The following is a 17016-nucleotide window of genomic DNA, read 5'->3' as shown; positions in this document are numbered from 1 at the left end:
TTTTCGTGTACCATTGATTTGTTTTATACATCACGAATGACGCGCGTTTGCTATCAGCTGCACTAAATAACGTGAAATGTAAAAAAAAAACTGCTTTTGAATGCTGCAAAATGTTTTGGGATGCTTTGAATGTCGCAAAATATTAAAAAAAAAATGCTTCGAATACCGCGAAATAATAAAGATGGTGGGATTGCCGCACACTGTTATGTATTTTATTGTGCCTATACTTGGTGCCTCGTTCCTAGCTTGAGGAAGATGATAACCCATTCATTTATGTTTCTCTACGTTCGCGCGTCTGTGTGTGTGGTGTGGTGTGTGTGGTGTGGTGTGGTGTGTGTGTGGTGTGGTGTGGTGTATGTGTGCGTGGTGTGTGTGTGGTTGGTTGGTTGGTTGGTTGTATTGTTTGCCGGACGTGACATTTGCCTCACTCGCGGTGGGCACGTTTCACGGGCCTGGGTTATTGTAGGTTGATGAGGGTGAATGCGGGGAAAGGGAAGGGAAAATATGGTGATGAAGGGGTCCGGGGATGACGAGGGAAGCGTTAGCAAAATAATAACTAAACACGTTTCGCGGGCGAAAATAAAAAAAAATGATTAGGGCCGTTAAGACGTACTGTGCGTGGTGTGTGTGTGTGTGTGTGTGTGTGTCTTTCTCCTGCTGTAATGCAAGAGGCGATGAGGGAAAGGAATAAGTACTGTGGGGAACGGAAAAGAGGAGAATCAAGACGACCGACAACCGGGTGACGGGCGGGCGCGCGGCGGCTGTCGGAACAGGAGCACCGCGAGGATCGGTATTCGTTTTTTGAGTCTCCACATTTGGCGGCCAACGTTGGGCCCGACATCACCGCAGCTACAGTTCGACACGACCAAGGTAAATCTATCACGCTTTGACTAACATCGACGCCCTTTTCCCTCGCCCTTTAGATGTCACGTAACACGCGACCGATAATTCGCTCTCGAGACCAGGGTCGTAACCCTGGCCAGGGAGGAGGGGGGAGGGGGAGGGGGAGGGCCCTCCAATCGAACCAACAGTTAGAGATGGACCCCATATTACACCGTCGGGGTCAGCTTCTTTGCCAAATGTTTTGCAGCCTGAGGCGAGCGAACTGCTGGCGGAGAGGCGCCCCGCCCTGACACCGAAAGATGCCTCCCCCAGCCCTAACTTTCTGTTGGTCGACACCATTCAGGGCCACCTTCCCCTGCTTCTTGCCGGAATGATTAGACTGCTGCAAGGGCGCGAGGCCACGTCTCGACCTCTCGAAGAGCCAGCCGCTGGATACGCCGGCACAAAATCAGCCGCAGACTTTCTTTTAGAGCTTCTGGACTATCAGGCAGCCCCATGTATATCCGAGATAGCGCTGCTGGCTCGTGTTCCATGAGTTCTTTAGTCGTTCTTGAACTTCGACGACTTTGCAGAACGTTTCAGAGGCCAGTTTTTACCACCAGATTACGCTGCATGTATCCGGGACGAACTTCGGGCACGGACCCAACACAGAGATGAATCTTTAGTTGACTTTCTGCGCGCCCTACAGACACTCTACGACAGAGCCGAACCGAGCGCTTCGCCAGCCGAATAGGTTGCACGGGCCATCCGACAAAGCCATCAGCAGTTTCACCCTCACTTGCGAGGTCGCAGCTCTTCAAACTTAGACACTATGGCCTGGGCGGTCAGCCAGATTCAGGCTGACATTATGGCTGAGCTCAATTATAGACCACCTCCAGAACCCGAGGACTTTTTGGAACTCTCATGCGCCTGGCCCGGTGGGACACCCTACTGGGGTGTTGTAGAGGACTGATCTCGGTATCCCCGGCACCACCCTGGAATGATGCCGCGCGCCTGCCCGTCACCCGGCTGCCGGTCGTCTTTATTCTCCTCTTTTCCGTTCCCCGCACATTCGCCTTCTCGGGGGGAAGAAAGCGATTGGTTTTGATGGCGGCGATGGCCGCCTTCACGTTCATCGGCACCACGTCACCACGGTACTGTATGCAACAGTCCATGCATTTTCCTCGGCGGGGATCGCACTTCACCATCTGATTAGCCGGTTCGAAGCAGGCGTTGGTAATTTTCGACACGGTCATCTGCTCGTGGTACGCCTCCTCTGAGGAGGTCACCGTCACCGGGGGAAGTGGATCTTGGGGTAAGGCACCAAGTTCGTCTGGAACTCCGGTCAGGTTCACGTTGAGCGCTCCGTCGAAGCGGAGGGAGGCGGTGATTGATGGCGGGCGGCTTTACCACCAGGAGCAGCTCATTTCAGGCAAGGTAGATGCTGCCAACAACTACGCCCGCGGTCACTGCACCTTCGTCAAGGAGATCGTGGACTTGGTGCTGGGCCGTATACTCGCAAACTGGCGGACCAGTGCACGGGTCTTCAGGGCTTCCTGGTGTTCCACAGCTTCAGAGGATAGCACAGGCTTGAGATTCACCCCTCTGCTCATGGAACGACTCTCCGTCGACTACGACAGCAAGTCCAAGCTGAAGTTCTCAATCTATCCAGCACCACAAGTTGCGACCGCCGTGGTAGAGACGTACAACTCCATCCTGACAACGCAACGTTTTTGAGTATCATCAACACATAAGATGCACTCACGGTAGCGGTACTTCATTCCTCGATCATCCTGTGGGCGTCGCCATGTTGGGGCTTAGTGCATACAGAGCGGGCGCAATTGGTGATCGTGCACGATTCGAAAATACGATTCCCTCGAGCTTCGGGTAGGCGGTGCCAGGAAGATCAGGCGATGTCGTTTTGCCCTGTCGCGGGACTCTGAACATTTCTGGAGGACAGAAAAGCGTTTCGTGCGATTTCAGAGAAAACTTTGCGAGTAACTGCCAACCATGATTTTTAAGCACAAAAATGTCTGAAAGTGCCTTTACTTCGAAGCCTATCTTGTTTATAGGCGCGACAACGCTCTCTCTTCGAACGTGAAAAATAATAATAATTATTAAAAAAATCCCGGTTTTCTGTTTTGTTTCGAAAATAAATGGCGGCGACAGCAGAGCGACGCACACTGCCGCACACACTTACACTGCCGTGTTTAAAATTTAACGGACTTCTGCCCCAGCGAACGGCGTTTGTGTGACACTTTTGAGTCACGGGACGTCATGTGACAGAACCCGACGCCATGACGTCACGTGACAATAAATTCCCGCTAAATTTGGCGGAGTACTAAATTTAGTAAATAATGTTTTTCCCGCTGAATTTAGCAAGGTCATGACATATGTACTCATACGAGATTCGCTGCGAAACCTTGCCAATAACGGCTATCATCGTAAAAAGAAAACAAGGTAATTAACCGATTAATACGAAGCGACCGATCAGTGTTAGCGATAAATACAAAAAAAAAAGGAATGTGGGACCTTAATTAATCCACCCCAAAATAAACCCGGCCATATGTGGCATCGTATACGCACACAAAAGCGGCACGCAAAGCGAATTCCACAGGTAAGGTCCATAAACGAACGTTCCAAGAGCGGCGAAATTGGAAGGTCGGCAGCCGGTCCAATCATTCGTTCTCAAGGCAACCTTATTTTTTTTCTTATTTCTTTTCCCGTGGTCTCATTTTTACTCGCACCTCTCTTTCGGAAGCACGCAGTGAAACGATGAAAACGTCCGAGAGACCCCCTCCAATTAAATGGCCAGCCCATACCGACCCAGGAGGACAGATTGGACCGTTCCACGCACGATACTGTGTCGCATCGGCACAAAATATAGGCCAGAAGCACCTGCCTGCGCGCGCGTGCGTGTGCCAGCTTGCCGCACCGCCGCCGGACTTGCCGTCAGTTTCCCTAAACGGCCGCAGGCGGCGCGCACGTAGCCCTACCTTCCTCTATCCATTAATCAAGTTCGGCGGCGGCGCTTCACTCGTTTGGCCATTCTCCTCTGTCCAGCCGCGTGTGTTGTTGTTGTTGTTGTTGTTGTGGCGGTCAAGCGTGAAGCTCCAGTGTGCGTGTTGTAGAAGGCCATTTGCTAGCCAATGAACCGCAGCACGCGTGAAGGCTGCGAGGAAGTACTAAGCTAAAAATTTCGCGCCCACGATGTGTTTACGGCCTCGGGGTGGATTCACACGCGCTTGTGCAAGACGTGCCTCCTGTCTTTTGAGGCTATAGCCAACTCGTGATCAAATGCTTCCCGCGTGGTTGCTAAGGTGTGGCAAACTTTTTATTATTATTAGAATTCTAATCTTGTTACAGAAGCGCAACTGCCGTCTTATTTTCTTAAAAGGTCAAAACGCTCAAAATGGAAACTCGTGCGTTGTTGTCTCAAGCCAGGTGTTGGCGCCACGTTGGGCACCAAAAATGTGGAGTGGCTATATCCGTTCGAACTTTGTTATATATTGATCTGTAAGCACAGAACGGATATCATTTCCAATATTAGCATGTTTCACCGCGGCTTTTTTGCCGTGACATAAATCAGTATACCCCCTCCCCCAAAACAACACACACACGTACACATTTTTATTATTATTATTTTTTTTTTTTTTGAGAGGAGAGAACAGATTTTTAGCTCAGCTTACGGATTAGCGATGCTTCATTTTCTTGTACCATTTCTTTATTTCGGTCTGCCCGTTCGATGGTATGTCGTACAAGGTGAGATCCATTTCGCCACGTTGTCGATTCCGGTTTCGACCTTAAAGAATTCCAGGCACTGCACGCTGTCGTAGTTCGAGGCAAGTCACTGATACGCCGCTCACAAGCTTTCATGTAAAGGTAGGGCGCAACTCTCGCATTATTTTATGCGCAAGATTGTACAGTACCTGATCTGCTAAGAAAATCAAGCTGATTATTATAAGGAAAGCAGACCGATCATAAAACTCTTCTTCTTATTGTTGCATCCACCTGGTATCACGACTGCTTGGCAGACGCCCGCTCAACAGAGTTGATCCTGGAAGGCGTCTGTTCACGTCTCCAAGCACGTGTTTCCAGACCCAGAATCGACAGCTTCGGTCTTTATCCGCACCGTGACCATGGAGAGGGCGTGATGTCGGAGGACGTTAATACGCGAAAAGCCCGCACTTCAATGCTTCGCCCTTTCTGGGCTCAGCCACAAAAAAGACAGTGTGTTGATGGCGACACTGAAATGACGCTCAAAAAATCAAACAAAAAAAAAAAAAAAAAAAAAAGAAGGGACAAAACGACCCTGCCCTCCCCCCCCCCCCCCCCCCCCCCCCCCACCTCCCCCGGGCCATTTCCCCCAAAATTGTAATTTTGCGTTTTTTGTATTTTTTTTTTTTTTGTTTTGTTTTTTTCTTTAAATTTGTGCAAGCTTACTAGTCCGACTTAACTCGAGTAAGCTGCACTGCGCTTTTGTTTACAAAACAAAAAAAACTTTCTGACTGAGCCCGCATGGAGGTCATTACTCTGCGACCCGAAAGAATGACAATGTTTCACGCGTTGGCAATCTCAGTGGTGCATAATATCGCACTTTGGGGTCAGTTTCATCATTGGTTGGATTTTCTCCGCACACTGCTCCGATTGGCTGTTCACGCGATCCTCTGTGTAGTATAGAGCAAAAAGGTCTGTGTTTAGGCTGCCAAAACAGCGCGCTGATTGGGCGAGATAATCTATGACAATGCCAACGATGAACGAGTCGATGCATCCTGGGGCCCTAAACTCGTCAAATACAAAGTTGGAGGCAAAGTTGACGGAGCGCGCCGATTGGACAATCACGACAATGACTTCGCGTTTTTCTCGTCGACATCCAATCGGCGCGCTCCGCGAACTTTCTGCTACAACTTTGTATCTGACGAGTTTAGGGCCCCTGGCAGAGCATATATGCGTGCACTTCGGGACGTAACAATATCGTTGGGTCATTGATTGGCCCTTTCTTTGCCCACTGCTGTGATTGGCTGTTCCCTTTATTCTCTGTAAAAGAAACGTGCAAGGTTGTGTTTAGGTTTCTGCTTAGCAGCGCCGTGTGATCGGGATAATGTTTTGAAGGAGCCAAGATCCAACAAGTCAACCGCTTCTTTAGAAACTTTCTTTTTTTTTTTTTTTTTGCGTTTTAGACGTTTAAGTTTTTGCCGCACCTGCCAGCCTCATTTTGGGCTACAGCCTTATATAGACTCAAATATTGGTGGGGTCGTGTGCACAGACCCAAAGTGGCGCTCGCGTGCTTTCTTTGCCCAGTGCGCGCTTTCGATCGCCACTGCGCGTATCAACAAAAAGAAAGAGAGAAAAAAAAAAGTCCTGCACTTTCGTAGCGTGTCACAATTAGAGTGTAATAAGCAAACATATAAAAAACGGGTCGAAATAAAAAAAAAAAAAGAGAACGGGGCCGATCATTCCGCGCTTCTTTTCTCCTCCAGCACCAAAGTGGGACGCTCGCTCAAGGAGAGCGCTCCAAGCGAACGTGCTGTGCAGCGCGTGCTTCTGCAGTCGCTGCATCGGGCAGCGGCGGCGGCGGTTCAAGTGGAACTTAAACGCTTTCTGAAGCCGGCCGGCCCTGGCGATAGATCCGTCTAATTGGACCGGCACGACGGGCATGTCTCTGCTGCCCGGAGCGATAGCGCGCACCGCCGCGCCATCGCAGCCATTTTGAGAACGAGTTCGACGAAGGCGGCGGCTCGCCGGTCCGCTTCGCTTCGCCCCGAGCGCAGGCCGGGCGCTGCCCGCGGGGACTCCTCGGCGGGACGAGCGACTGCTGTAGTACGTCGCTCATCTGATGCCTTACACAACAACAACGACAACCGAGCACCGGCCGGACATCGAGCCGCAAGTCACGCTCCAAAGTGATTTAGCCATTGGATGGATGGATGGATGATAACGGCCGTACCCTTTGTAACGGGCAGTAGTTTGCGCCACCTAGCAGAAATATAATGACAAAATTCTGATTTCCTCTTTCAGGCCAATGCGTTTCTCTGACTATCACCAGGTCATGAAGATGATCGCCAGGCAAACTTCTAGGGAATCGGGCAAAAAAAAGAAAAACTAAAAACACCATCCCCGCCTTCTCCCCCCAGCGAGGGCGTCGCCGATTGTTCTCTGGTCGAACCTTGCGGCGTCACCTAAGTCCATACCCACTGGGGGACAGGATTGAGACTTTGGGCCGGAGCCACGCTGGAGGGAGTCCCAATTTTTTCTAAGTCCCGCCTGCCCTTCAGCTGTGCTAGTTAGTTGTACTCAGTTCAATTTTCCCTGGACAATTGACACCAGGACTCCAGTCTCCTCTACGCTCGTATAATCCAGCCTTCCGTCTTCTTCGGTGAAACCGAGGGTCACCGGTACATCTGTCGCCCCTTCGGGAAGGGCAGGACTAAGTAAGCTCCTTACATTTTAGAATCACGTGCTCAGTTGTTTCCGTCTTCTCCTCACATACTGCGCACATTGTATCCGTGTCTTCAAATTTGCCGAAAGCGTTATCTGAAGTCGCAGGAAACGGATTTCTGTCCTCCAGAAATAACCTTAAAAGAATCCGACAAAAAAATCTGGGGACGGTGTGCCGGTACCCTAACCGGAGACTATTCCTCTTTTAAAATGTGGTAGCAGTTCTTCAAATGCTACCACATGGTACCTCGCTTGAAACATTCCGGTCGACACATCGAAATCGCATACGCACGCCCGTGTATCGCGTGACGAGGCGCTCACCGGATACGTCGCCAAAGGAGGGAGCGGACGGCGACTGCTCAACAAAAACAGCCACGTGCTGAGTTTCACCTTGTTCGACGCAACAAAGAAACACCGGAGAAGTAAAAAAACAGGCGAGCTGATTCTATACGACGGAAGACCTTGTGATTCCAATTTTAAGGGAACATTGCTTCATTAGAACAAATTCACATAAATTACGTGACCCGCCACAATGAATATTGGCAGGTCCTAAAATGCAGATCAAAATATGGACAACAAATAGGTAAGAATATAGGGCTTGAGTTCCTCACCAGCTGTGTAGAGAGAAATACAACTCACTTAATTATTGTTCTTAGTTTCAATTTTGCAATAAATTAATAATCTGTCTTTCTGCGTATTCTGTACACTCTAAAAAATGCCTGTACGTCTACTTACCCGCAAAACACTCCAAGAGCCAATCTCTGCAGGCTATGAAATGAGCTCAGCGAATGATGAGGCGGAACATCCGTTTAGACATAAAAAATTAAGTATGTTCTGTGGCATAGCGCAATGCAAAGCGCCATGCTTGCATTGCGTAATGCGAAAGAACAGACTTAATTTTGTGGTCTAAACAGATGTTCCGCCTTATCGTTCGCTGAGCTGATTTCGTAGATAGCAGAGGTTGGCTCTTCGAGTGTTTTGCGGGTAAGTAGACGTACAGGCATTTATTAGAGTGTACGGCCTCTACAAAGTGATTTGTACCACTGCCGATGAAGCTCAAAGTTCGACAAGTTTCGTATTGAAGTTTTTTCGTTGTCGCTCCATCATTTCTTTAAAATGGAAATAATATTAATAATCAATAATAATTTCATTGCAAAAATTTCAATACAATACATGAAAAAGTGGGTCCGTCGAAAGCCAATAGCGGCTTGTGGGACTGGACCCAGCAGCGGCGTAGAGGAAAAAACTATATTACACAAAAAATATATATATATATATTAGCAATCACAATACATTTTCGAAGTAGCTAAACACAATGGGAACAAATACAACCTATAAACAATCGAAGTTGAAATAAGCTAAACAACAAAACAAAAGAAAAACAGTTGAATGGTTCTACTTGCCTTTTGCAAAAAGTATTATTATTAATAATAATAATAATAATAATATTTATTCGTCATTTGAAGTGGAGTATATTATTATTATTATTATTATTATTATTATTATTAGTATTATTATTACAGACAAGCACCGCATTCCGAAGCACTACTCAAACACAGTCCCGTTTTTATACCTCATTAACAAAGCGCGCCTTTACAGCGCTTATCTCCAACGCGGAAAAGGCCGAGTTGCACGACTATGAACACATCCAAGGCATCTAATTATTTCGCAGAAGAAATATCTCCCTCTCCGCAAGCTCAGAATGCATTTCCCAGCTCATCATAGACAAATATGGTGCAGGAAGTGATCATTGAAACGGCCTCTATGTGTATATTCACTAAAGCGTAGATTGACGGAGCTCTCAACGCGGTATGAGATGAATGCCGGAGACGTTCGATGCACGTGCAATCTGGCGTCGAGTCAACTAACACGTCGAGATTCTTTTTCTTTTTTTATCTGTCGCGAATACGACCGATTACAACAGAACTGCATGCTTTTTCATTTTTTTAGAGTCAAGTCCCTCTTCGACCGAAACACGCGAACTGGAGGACAGGCAAAATAGACGACTCGCAAACAAGGCCCTCGACAGACGACAGTGGCCTCATTGAAGAGCTTGAAAAGAACCCCTTGAATGAGCCCTGTCATTCTTAACTTGTCAAAAGCTGAAGTAAAAAAAACACGTGCCGAAGTGTTTATTTTATTGTTACAACGTTTACGCCTACCATAGTGAAAAGTTTCTCGAACGTAGTTTATTTATTTATTTTCGCCGCCCAATGGAACCGATCAAAAAAGGCCCTGCGTTTCTCACCTCCAAACAAGACGCTGGAGAAAGATAACCGAGTGAAAATGCCGCCACCATGTTTAACACGTATATAGGCACACGTCCGCTATCCACAGACGTCTCCAGGCGAGCGTAAAAAGGAATCTGAGCAGAAAGCGACGTCCTCAATGCTCCCACGCTAGCGGAGAAAACGCCGAATCTAGGGCTGCCTCAAAAAGGTTCTGTGTGTGTGTGTATGTGGTGGGGAGGGTGCCTCCCTTCGATTTTGGCAGTCAGTCGATCCGCTTCGCCGACTGTCTGATCGTCGACTCCCTCCGCCGAGGAAGCATCGTCGACGGGCGCAAGGCGACCACGACGTTATCCGCTCCGTTCATCACCGAAGCTCACAGTACCGTGGAAACTAGGCGCTTGGTGGACCAGTTGTACGTCTACGCTTTCGCCGCGTGATCTCGGTGCGATCGAAGGCCGAGTGCGTTAGCGCACACCGCAGCTCGGAGCGCGTTAATCGAAGGCTCGCTTTGCCGAAGAACCCGGGGATCCTGGCTTCGATCCCCATACACGATGGTTTCGAGCTGGGGCCCTCATCTGGACCAAAAAAGTGATTGGCCGGCGCCACACTCCACCGTGGCGCCGGCCAATCTCAATCGCCGGGTTTCTTGGAGATTTTTTCGCCAACTTTCTAGATCGGGGTCCCCGGATGAGCATCGTACCGGCGTGCGGTCGTGTAAACGCTACTCTCTGATGCAGGTCAAAGCCCCCGAGGCTAGTGATGGTCATGGGCGTACCAACCGGACGGACAAGGGGGGCGCTTGCCCCCCTCCCCCTCCCCCAGTTCTCTGAGGGGGGTGGGCAAGGCATGTGTTTTGCCCCCCCCCCCCCCCCCTCCTTTCTGAAACAGTCACCACTAGGCAGGGCGAACACTGCCTAGCACTTTCCCCCCAGGGCACCGGCCCGCGGCCCTAGGGGGAAAAGGTGGGGTCTGGTTTGCCCCCCCCCCCCCCCCACTCATAAGCAATTAGGTACGCCACTGGTGATGGTACTGACTAAATGTATACCATCCACGGCGAGTATACACTGCAGCGTTCCCAGATGCCCAATGGGGCTGGCTAAATTTGTGCTATCTGAACGTACGCGCAATTACTTCTACGAGATCATGATTGTTCGATCGCCCATACCAACACCAACGAGAACCTCTTATATACGCCCAGGCAACGTCATTCCACCCTGACGGCGGTAACTCAGCGGTTGGTCCCGACGCCGACGTCGAGCGTCCTTCACACATTCATTACCAGCAGAACCCGGGCGGAACTCTCGCGTCCAATCCCTACCTGCGCACGATGTTCACCGTGATGGCGTCAGCGTGCTCTAATCACTGCCGAAGTGAGAACGGCAAGGGAGAGCTTCGGTTGTCCCGCCTTCAGCGCCAGCTTTCTACAGCTTGTACCTTCGACGACGCTTCGGGCGTTTTGCGCATCTCAAACGCGCTCGCGTAGCCAAAAACCATAGCCTGGCAGTTCTACGACGGAGCCATAGAGTGCCCGGCCGCAGATTTGGAGTGCGAAGATCGGGTAGCACAGAGCGTTTCTCGGGGAACCTGGACGTCAGCGCACAGCTTTTACAGCGGCGAGGACCCGAAACATGGTTTTCAAACCCGACGAGAAAAGAAGCGGTAGCACGAGGAACAACGAGGAGCACGAACGGACATTCCATCGCTCGGGTGAAGTGTGCCTCGGCGTCTCGCCGCAGCGGGGCGCCCATCCCCTGGTCGCTCTACCTTTTCTAATTCGGCGGCCGCTTCTCGTGGCGATCTGCCAGGCTTTGTCAGTATAGAGGAGGCTATGCCAAAACACACAAGCGGAAGGCATGGAGGCCGTGCTGGAGGCCAATCGTTCATGTATCGGTGACTCTCTCGTACGGTTCTCATCTGTGACATTACGACCACGATTATCGATTATCTAGCGACAATATAGAGGGCGTGCGTAAAAACCGCGCGGAAGCTCGTAGCCATCGCGTCCTTAAAGGGAAGCTACGGAGCTTCTTGAAAAAAATGAGTTAGAAGTGAATTCTAGTGTATTTTTACCTCGTGAACCCGAATACCAAAACCATCTGCCGCACAAGTATTTTTAAACGCGAGAAAAACGCGAAAGATAGTCGCTGTACGTGACGTCATCGACGTATCCTTTGGCTTGCCAAGGCTAGGGAGGCGGGGCTTCAGCCCTATTTTCAAATTGCTCTTATGGCTCTCCGGCGCGTCGCATTGAAATATAATTGTGATATCCGTTATTCTAAAGGCCAAATGAACGCAATTCAAGCGTTTTTTCTCAAATGTAGAAGTGCCCCATCTTCCCTTTAAATCAAAACGGCCAAAGCTGACAGTCCGACATTCCTCTGATTCCCATTAACCAAAGTAGAATTCGTCAAACTCAAGAATGTCACAGTCAGCGTTTGGCCAATCTTGGAAGACCCACCGCAGGGACGCTTCGAGTCTTCTAGGTGCGGCCCGTACCGCGCAGGGAGCGACTGTCACGTGACGAGAGGGAGGCCGTTGATTGGCCCGGCGAACGCGTAGCTCCCACCGCACTGTCGGCTCCTCCAGAGCGGCCGTTTCGAGAGAAGAGATTTCTCGCTCCCCAGAGCGTGACGTCGCTCCTCTGGAGTTGCAAGTTGTTTCCTGGACCACGAACCGAGGTGACCGAACGCCTTCAGACTGGGAGCAGCAGCGGCGACGCGCCGGCGAGTCGCTAATCCGTGTGATTTATTCCGTGTGGGCGGCATTCGGGACGAGGCGACCGCGTCGCACGGCCCAAGACGGATTACGCCACTCGGCATTTTTGGACGATTACGATGAGATTGAATAAGAGCTAAAAGTACGTAAGCCCCGTCGAGCTATTTTTACAGCTTTTTTTTTTCCAGCTCCTTTGATCGTATAAATGGTAAATAAAGATTGAATTGAACTAAAAAGCAACCTCGCGACAATGAATTTTCTTTCTGCGTACAGTTCGTGGTTTATACAACAATAATTTGAGCGCATTTACGCGGAGTGTGTCACAGCGACGGGGGCGATCACGTGATTGATGACGTAGCTGATGACGTCACCGGGAGTTTTCGTGGCGGACGACCACACAATCAGTCTTTGTACACCAAACTTGAAAAAAAGTAATATTGCGATTATAAATACTCTCGGTTAAAAATAATTCAATTAGATTACTCGATTACTTGAGAACAAAGGTAAGTGGACGTTATTTGAAAAGAAACCGTTACTTTTCCGATTACTTTAAATTTTCAGAACGACAAAAGTTTTCTGTAGTTTTGAAAACGGGTTTCAATATTGTATTAGACTCACCGAATTATAAACTCATTATTTTTTTATTCCACAAATTCCCGGTAAACCACATCCTCCTGCCCAAAACTCGGTTCAAAGTTGTTTTTCTTTATTGGAAAGAAAGCTGTAGAAACAAAGGGCGGCATAAAAAGAGGAGGGAAATATAGTAACGGTTGCAACTAACTTTAGCACTTCCAAAAGTAATCAGGTATACGCCAGTGATTACTTCCTAATAAAAGTATTAAAATGATTACAAAATTCTGCACAAAGTAATCGATTACAAGTAATATAAGTACTTGTGATGGGTGGCACACAAGTCTCTACACGATAGACCTTTGCGAAAATCCCAGAACGCCGCGCGCGAAGTCCTGTACGCTGCTCGCAGTTTTTTCTCGCCTGCCTTTGCCCGCTCGCCGTTGCCCCCAAGGTCGCCTGTGTCGTCTTTTACGACCGGTTGTACCTCGAGGTCCCGGCATGCCCTTCGGTACCGCGGACGGCGCCGCACGTTTTCCAGCAGGTTCATTCCCCGGCCAGGTTCCGCCGTAAAACACCTGACTCAACGCACCACAAGCATGGAATGCTTCAAAGAGGGTCCGGATGGGCTAGCATCGTTGGACGGAAGCGTCGAAGAAACGGGAACGAAGAAGTACACAAAGACCTCTTTGTTTACTACTTCTTCTCTGTTCGTTCGGCGCTTCCGTCCTCCGACCGTTCCATCGCTGTAAGAGCGGCAGAGGCCGGGCTCTATTTACTGTCGCCTGAGGCGTGCACAAACAGCCGGACACATTCCCGTCCGTCGATCGGTCTTGCAACCGACGGCGGCACGCATCCATCATATCGGCAATTTTTGTCGCGTGTTTTCGAACCAATACTTTCGCGGCTTTGTCTTTAGACCTCCAGGCACTGTATATATCTGATTCGCTCGAAAAGGCTGGTGGGCAAACCTGTCGCCGAAGCTTTCTGTTCTATACCCCAACGTGCCGTCGGTTTCGCGGAAGTCGACCTACTTCAACAGACCCTTTTCAAACGTCGGCATCATCGCCTGTCTGCCATTTCTAGATCACGTGATCTCAGCATGGATTGGACACGAGTGCTGGCGTCATCGTTCGGCGAGGACTCGGATCTTCGGACTTAGACTCGGACTTGGACAGGCACTTCGTGTCTGTCCAAGCAATGGCTACCGCCAATCTTGCTCGATGGCCTTCTGAAATTATGCAGGCAGTCTCCGCTGAATAATGCGTTTAACCAAATGTGATATATTAGCTTCGTTCGATTTACCTGTACATCCTGTACCGGCGCAGAAAAATGTAGGGCGGTGTACTTCCGGTCGTTTCTGAATACACGCACCGGAAGTACCCTACCCTACACTTTTCTGCACCGGTGCTGGACGTGCAGCTAAATCGAAAGAAGCTATTCGTTTGCTATTAGCTTCTCAACTACAAACACAACTAACAATGGCTTTACTGGTTTAGGGGCGAAGGTCCTTAGGGTCTAGCCTTGTCCGTCCGGCGTCCGTGCTGACATCGATTTCGCTGGTGCTCGTGCTCGTGAGCTCACGTGCTCACGAGCACGTGAGCACGTGCTCGTGCAGGGCAAGAAAAAATAAAATAAAAAATGAAAAAAAAATGTTTGCGCAGTCGACAGGATTCGAACCTGTGCGGGGAGACCCTAATGGGTTTCTAGTCCATCGTTTCAACCACTCCGCCACGACTGCGGGCCGAGTAGGGGGCTCTGAGATCTGGTAGTAGTAACTCAAGAGCTGGGGATGTCATGGATGAAACGTTGCATGTAGCCGCTCAACGTCTATACAGGAGAGGGCGCTGCGGCCAAATGCGTATATAATCGCGTTAAACTTTGCACGCATTGGCTCAACGTTTATAGACGAGAGGGCGCTGCGGTCATATGCTCCAATGCGTATATAACCACGTTCCATACCACACATTCTCTTTCTGACATGGATGAAAACGAACGAAAGGCTCGGCATGCTGCGGCTCAGCGTCTACGCAGAGAAGCGCCACCAGAGCTTCGCCCCAGTCAACATCATCCACCACGTGGAGATGCGGTCATTTTTTTATATATATACATACTATATGCGGAGAGCAAGTCGTCTGCTTTTTGCGCAGGAGTGGTGGTGACGTCAGAACGACGCCGAGCTGTGATTGGCTAATTGAAAAAAATAGTGGGTAGGCCTCAATGCTCGATGCCTTGAGGCCTACCCACTATTTTTTTCAATCAGCCAATAAGAGCTCGGCGTCATTGTGACGTCACCGCCACTCCTTCGCAAGAAGCAGGCGACTTGTTCTCAGCATATAATGAGAGGAGAACATTTGAATCGCACGAGTGCTAACACAGGTCGTCATTGACTGGTCCGCGGCGGGAAGTTAGATTACAGAATTATGTGAATTGGTATTAAACGCAGTAAAAAAACTTCATAAACGCGTTAACAATTTTTTTTTTTTTAATTTTTGCGTCAGTTTTTTTTTTTTATTAGTTTAATACAAGAACGTTTCCGCGGTACAAGACGATGTAGGATGCTATCTCAACGAGTATCTGCGCAGCGATTTCGGCATCATGTCGTTGTCTTGTATACCTTACGACCAGTGCCGGATTGAGGCTGTTATGAGGCCTCTACCTATGATAATGGTGGTGGGGATGATGGTGGTGGTGGAGGCAACGATGACGACGGGAATATGTATATTTTTGAACCTGTTAGATCTAGATATGTTTCATCGTACGATTATTGTCGAGCCTTGTTTAGATCCGTAGATTCAATGGAATTCAAGTTTTCCTTGCTGGCATTGAGGCGGATGCGATTGTTTAGAAGCTACTTCGCAAATAATCAACCCTTCTAGCAATTTACAATACGGTAATTTTGAGGTACAAAATGAAATCAAATAAAAATTGCGGAAGATATTAGGATTTGTCGTTCACATCCAGCAACTTAACCACAAAAACAACAACAAGAACAAAAAAAAAAAAAAAACACTAAATTGCTTCCGTTTCAAATATTAACTCCGTTCATGAATTTGTTTGACTAGAATTACAGCTAGGTTCATAGAGTACATGCCGGGGCCAGTTTATACAAATTGGTCAACATTTCAACTTGTAGCACAGGTGACCCTTTTGCTAACATGTCGAGTGACATCATTAATCACACACGAATTGAGTTTGCAGCAACCAAAAAGGTACCTGCAAAATTCCCATTCTAATTTTGCTTCCCCTAAATGGCATGCCTCGCGAATCGACAACTGCCACGAAAATCTAGAGCCCTCATTTTTGTAATTGTTCCGAATTATTGGAAGTGTTTTAACTTCTAACTAGCCCTCTGTTATTTAATTACTGGCGTGAACAGTGAAGGAAGTGACATAGGCAAGAAAGAAATTTCTTTGGTTGAAGCAGTCTTTATTGGGATCAAACTACTTTGTAAACGCTCTTCTAATAACTGAACCCTCGTTTCGCAAACAAACACAGACTTCCACATTTAAAGCATAGGGGAAACTGCGTGCGATTCTAAGACATCGACCGCTGTCGTTCGGGCACATTTGCATTTAACGAATTTATCATGAGAATCGAGATGTTTTCTTTTTGTATCTACACGCTCCCTTTTCGAATGGGGACCTTGGCGGCCATTTTGTCCTGTGACTCAACGTTAAAAAATAAGAGGTTATACCTCAGAGGTTGGTGAAACCATTGCAGTATTCGTATCAGACGCTGGAAATAAGAGTTTTCAGTTGCACTGGCAGACGAGAAATCGACTCTAGGGCACTTTCTTGCAGTCAGTACCCATCGAAAACTGTTGAGAGGCGTCTTAAGAGCCGGCTCCTTGAAACGCCTCTTTGTTGGTGGCTATAGAGACGGTGTCCGGAAGATTTACGGGCAGCTTCTCGCTTGTTCCAAACTTATCGTTCTGGAATAAACTCCATATAGAGTTTCGCGAAAAGGTTTAAAACAACATGTGTGAACCATCTGCGTTGCTTGCTTAACGCTTGCTTAACTTCCTGCCCACGGTTGTCCGTAAAACACGCTAAGGGAGCCCCAGTACAAAAGAAAGCTCCATAACCGTCCTTCCATCAAGCTCCAATTAAAGAAAAAAATCTAACAAGGGGCATGGCAGGCCGTGTTAAATTTTGTTGTTCTGGCACGCTCTTGTACAACGAGCTCACAAACGCCAGCTGATCTAGAGACGGGAACTTTATGGCATCCTTGTTTCCTT

The sequence above is a fragment of the Ixodes scapularis genome, unplaced genomic scaffold (assembly GCF_016920785.2).
Source record: "Ixodes scapularis isolate PalLabHiFi unplaced genomic scaffold, ASM1692078v2 PGA_scaffold13__105_contigs__length_92229423, whole genome shotgun sequence".
Lineage (NCBI taxonomy): Eukaryota > Metazoa > Arthropoda > Arachnida > Ixodida > Ixodidae > Ixodes > Ixodes scapularis.
This window is presented reverse-complemented; position numbering follows the sequence as displayed.